Source organism: Dendropsophus ebraccatus, chromosome 4, assembly GCF_027789765.1.
Source record: "Dendropsophus ebraccatus isolate aDenEbr1 chromosome 4, aDenEbr1.pat, whole genome shotgun sequence".
In the NCBI taxonomy this organism is placed as follows: Eukaryota; Metazoa; Chordata; class Amphibia; order Anura; family Hylidae; genus Dendropsophus; species Dendropsophus ebraccatus.
Genome location: NC_091457.1, coordinates 155,605,625 through 155,611,624, shown reverse-complemented (window position 1 = coordinate 155,611,624; position 6,000 = coordinate 155,605,625).

Here is a 6,000-nt window from a genome sequence, read left to right as displayed (position 1 = left end):
CAGTGGTGCAGTACATTAGAGGGGACAGTGGTACAGTACATTAGAGGGGACAGGGGTACAGTACATTAGAAGACAGTAGTACAGTACATTAGAGGGGACAGTGGTAGAGTACATTAGAGGACAGTGGTACAGTACATTAGAGGACAGTGGTACAATACATTAGAGGACAGTGGTACAGTACATTAGAGGACAGTGTTACAATACATTAGAGGACAGTGGTACAGTACATTAGTGGACAGTGGTACAGTACATTAGAAGACAGTGTCACAGAACATTGGAGAGGACAGTGGTGCAGTACATTAGAGGGGACAGTGGTACAGTACATTAGAGGACAGTGGCACAGTACATTAGAGGACAGTGGTACAGTACATTACAGGACAGTGGTACAATACATTAGAAGACAGTGTCACAGTACATTAGAGAGGACAGTGGTACAGTACATTAGAGAGGACAGTGGTACAGTACATTAGAGGGGACAGTGGTACAATACATTAGAGGACAGTGGTACAGTACATTAGAGGACAATGGTACAGTACATTATAGGACAGTGGTACAGTACATTAGAGGGGACAGTGGTACAATACATTAGAGGACAGTGGTACAGTACATTAGAAGACAGTGTCACAGTACATTAGAGAGGACAGTGGTGCAGTACATTAGAGGACAGTGGTACAGTACATTAGAGGACAGTGGCACAGTACATTAGAGGGGACAGTGGTACAGTACATTAGAGGACAGTGGCACAGTACATTAGAGGACAGTGGTACAGTACATTAGAGGACAGTGGCACAGTACATTAGAGAGGACAGTGGTACAGTACATTAGTGGGGACAGTGGTACAGTACATTAGAGGACAGTGGCACAGTACATTAGAGGACAGTGGCACAGTACATTAGAGGGGACAGTGGCACAGTACATTAGAGGACAGTGGCACAGTACATTAGAGGACAGTGGTACAGTACATTAGAGGACAGTGGCACAGTACATTAGAGGACAGTGGCACAGTACATTAGAGGGGACAGTGGTACATTACATTAGAGGACAGTGGTACAGTACATTAGAGGACAATGGTACAGTACATTATAGGACAGTGGTACAGTACATTAGAGGGGACAGTGGTACAATACATTAGAGGACAGTGGTACAGTACATTAGAAGACAGTGTCACAGTACATTAGAGAGGACAGTGGTGCAGTACATTAGAGGACAGTGGTACAGTACATTAGAGGACAGTGGCACAGTACATTAGAGGGGACAGTGGTATAGTACATTAGAGGACAGTGGCACAGTACATTAGAGAGGACAGTGGTACAGGACATTAGAGAGGACAGTAGTACAGTACAATAGAGGACAGTGGTACAGTACATTAGAGAGGACAGTAGTACAGTACATTAGAGGACAGTGGTACAGTACATTAGAGGACAGTGGTACAGTACATTAGAGAGGACAGTGGTACAGTACATTAGTGGGGACAGTGGCACAGTACATTAGAGGACAGTGGTACAGTACATTAGAGGACAGTGGCACAGTACATTAGAGGACAGTGGCACAGTTCATTAGTGGACAGTGGTACAGTACATTAGAGGACAGTCGCACAGTACATTAGAGGACAGTGGCACAGTACATTAGAGGGGACAGTGGTACAGTACATTAGAGGACAGTGGCACAGTACATTAGAGGACAGTGGTACAGTACATTAGAGGACAGTGGTACAGTACATTAGAAGACAGTGGTATAGTACAATAGAGAGGACAGTGGTACAGTACATTAGAAGACAGTGTCACAGTACATTAGAGGGGACAGTGGTACAATACATTAGAGGACAGTGGCACAGTACATTAGAGGGGACAGTGGTACAGTACATTAGAGGACAGTGGCACAGTACATTAGAGGGGACAGTGGTACAATACATTAGAGGACAGTGGTACAGTACATTAGAGGACAGTGGTACAGTACATTAGAAAACAGTGTCACAGTATCATAGGGGGATGAAGTGCCACAGTACAATGAAAGGGGACAGCAGCACAGTACATTAAAGGACAGTGGTACAGTACATTACAGGACAGTGGCACAAAACATTAGAGGGGACAGTTGCACAATATATTATAGGACAGTGGCACAGTACATTAGAGGACAGTGGCACATTACAGAGGACAGTTGTACAGTACATTAGAGAGGACAGTGGCACAGTAAATTAGAGGACAGTGGTACAGTACATTAGAGGGGATAGTGTCACAGTACGTTGAATAATTGTGGCACAGTATTTTAGAGGACACCGTGGCACAGTACATTAGAGGGAACAGTGGCACAATACATTAGAGGGAACATTGATCTAGTACATTGGAGGGGACTGGGCACAGTACATTGGGGGACAGTGGCAAAGTTCATTTTTGGGTCATGTACGGCGGTCAGTGATCGACTACAGGGTATATGGGCGTATCATCTCTGCAGGAGAGAAAACACAGAGGGGGTGAGGAGGTGCTGCAGCCCTGAACACAGTGAAGACAAAACAGGTAACAATACCATATTTTTTATTTTATTTTTCTGATAATAAAGTTTATTTAACATTTTGAATAATCTTTACAGGAATTGTGGTAAGGTAAGTTAATACTTTATTATTTTACACTTAAAGCAAGGGCTGCACGGACATCGCTAACTAACGATGTCCGTGCAGCCTATGCTGCCCGATAGTCGGCCTGTGGAATCGCTAACAGATCGCCTACACTCCATTGTCCATTGTTTGATTATGATGATCATTTATAATAGTGGGAACATAGCCTAAAGCCCCTATTACACGGGGCGAACAGCGGGAGCAAGCGAGCACCAACCTGTCAGGTCAGCGCTGGCTTGCTCCTTTTTCCCCGCTCACTGCCGGCGCTATTACACTTGGCGACAGCGAGCAGGTAAGTGCGGGGGGGGGGGGGGGGGGGGCAGGGAACTGCGGAAGGGCATCGTCCGGACAGCCCATAGGAGATAGCAGTGGTCTGAAGCTGCCACTCCTATTACACACAGCTACAGCAGCGTTGCTATCCTAGTCTTTAGTGTTTCAACATGTTGAAAGACGTTGGAAGAAAGTGATTAGCCGACATCGTCCATGTTGGCTGTTCCTTGCCTTTTATTACAAGAAACGATTATTGGCCTTAATGGCTGATAATCGACTGATAATCGCTTTATGTAGTAGGGCCTTAATACTTAATATGTAGTAGGGCCTTAATACTACAGCGGTCCCGCACACATCAGTGTGTCAGGAACCGGAGGTAATGAGAGGTAGCTGCAATCATGCTAATTAACACCTTTAAGGTACTCAGTGACAGAACAAGCTTCTGTCACTGAGTGATCCGTGGATGCGGGAGTCCCAATTGCTTGTACCTACAGGCGGGGGTAAGTCACTTACCTTCGTCCTGTCGGTTCGGCAATGCATGTATAGAGTCTGCTCTCAGGCAGGCTCTATACATAGATCGCCGATAACACTGACCTATGTTATCCTATTGCATAGCATAGACCAGTACATGCAATCTAATGACTGCATGTTTTACAGTGAAAAAAAAAAGTGTCATAAAAAAGTTTTTAAAAGTAATAAAAAAAAACTTATAAACCCCCCTCCTAAAAAAAGTTTAAAATACCCCCTTGCCCATTATAAAAATTAAAATAAATAAATAAATAAACATATTACATATGGTAGCGGGAAAAAAAAACACACATCAGGATTGCTGATTTTAATGAATTATATATAAGAAAAAAATTTATAAAAAGCGATCAAAATTTTTCTGTTACACCAATATGATATTATTGAAAACTAGAGATCATGGCGCAAAAAAAATGACACCCCCAACCAGCCCTGTAGGTGGAAAAATAAAAGCGCTCTGGCTCTTAGAGGCGGGGAGGAACATTGCATTATTTTGACCCGGACTTTTGTGCATCAAAGGGCTCTGTCTTGAAGGGGTTAACAATCATTATTAGTGACCATCCATATTACTAGATTACCTTCTTTCCCCGCTCCCCCCCCCCCCCTTTTTTTATTTTAAAGTTTAACTTTGGATGAGATGGCAGCTTGAATTTGAAAACAGCAGCAAATCCATAAAAACAAAAGAGAAATCCAACCGTCATCAACGAAGAGTTCTTGGAACGTTTGTAAAGTCGCTGGATACCTCAGAGGAATCAAGCTTCCATGGCCGGTATGGAACATACTGTGCATTCAGTCATAGCTAAGGTGTTTCAGCACTCGCAGAATTTTCTGACAGTGCCAAAGAGAAAGCCGTGATAAAAAGAATGACACAACATCTCAGCTACAATCAGGTGAAGACATAAAAAAAAAAAAAGAGGGTGAAAAGCATCTCCAAATGTCTCCAAATTCATGCTACAAATGCCACCAATCCACTGTTGGTAACTACTGACTTGGGTTTAGGGACTATGCATTGGATAACTTTGTGATTTGTATAACTTTTGCATCATTTTTTTTTTCTTCTCAAAAGTCACAAGTATTTTACATTTTGCATATTAAAAGGGTTTTCAAAGCTTATAAATATGCAGAAAAGCACCTACAGTATATGTGTCTGAATACTCACCAAATGATGGCGGTATAGCTGAGAAGTAATTATGTTTTATTTTTAATATCTTGACTATTTCTGTGCAGCTCTGTTGTTTTTATGCCACCAGTGCTTACCTGTGTACTGCATTGCCAGTGTAAAGGTTTAAGGTAGTGCTGTAATCATTCTCTATCTTCACAGACAATGAAGATCTGCTTCGCTGTTGACAGATACTGTCTAATTTGCTGCCCAGCATGTATAACATGATCACTAGATATGAGAGAACCAAATTTTACGAACCTAGCAAACTTTTCAAAAGTTCGGGTTTATGCAAACAAAACGCAGACTTTGCGTAAAGTTTTGCCAAATCTGTCAAAACGCACATTTGAAAAATTTGCTCATCTCTAATGATCTCTCTAGAGACAGATAAAGAGTTGGAGGCTGGGGTGAGTATGACAGAGGACATAGTAGTAAGAGAAAAGGCATTTGAGGTGTGACCTTCTTGAAGTAGAATAGGAAGCTGAGGGCACTCACCGATCAGTTGCAATGTGTTTTATTCCAAAATGCAGTTAAAATTTCAGTGATGCATATCACTCTTTAGCAGACACCAGACCATTTCACAGTACACACATCGACATGATGGCCATTTCACGCGCATGTGCGCTTTATCAGATGAAGCGCGCATGCGCGTGAAATGGCCATCATGCCGGTGTCTGTACTGTGAAGTGGTCTGGCGTCTGCTTAAGAGTGATATTTATTACTGAAATTTTAATTGCCTTTTGGAATAAAGCACATTGCAAATGATCGGTGAGTGCCCTCAGCTTCCTATTCTACTTGTTGTTTAGATAAAAAGACTTTGCTGTGAGGAGCACCTCTGCTGCAACACTGCATAGTCCACACTATTTGTCCAGCTGATTGCACGCAAGCCCACGAAGGGAGAAGTGTCGGTGACCTCTTGAACAACTTTGTGAATATACCACTAGGTACAACACTTTGTGGTTTCTTACATGAATAGACTGGCGCTGGTTCCCACGCACAAGGCTGATTTATTCCCTAGCACCGGTCGGGCATGAAGCACTGGGGGGCTGGCCTGCCGGCCCCCAGTGTGACAATCTACCCTTCCCTCTGTGACGCAGCTCCATTGATTGAAATAGAGCCGCGTCACAGAGGGGAGAGGATTTCTTCACATTGGGGTCCGGTAGGCCAGCCCCCAGTGCTTAATGTCGGGTCGGTGCTTGGGAAAAAAGGACTGCGGCCATGGCATACCCCCACCGGCGCCAGTCTATTCGTATAAAAAGAACCCACAAAGGGATATTTAAAGCGGTACATTCACTTTAAATTAATAAACACTAGAAGCATTGTATGTGACTATAAGTGAAATTGGTGGGAATAGTGTAAAGCAATGTACTGAAAACATCAGCTATGTAAATGTTACCACAATTTTCTCCATTGAGGTCGCTTCTCAACACATGAT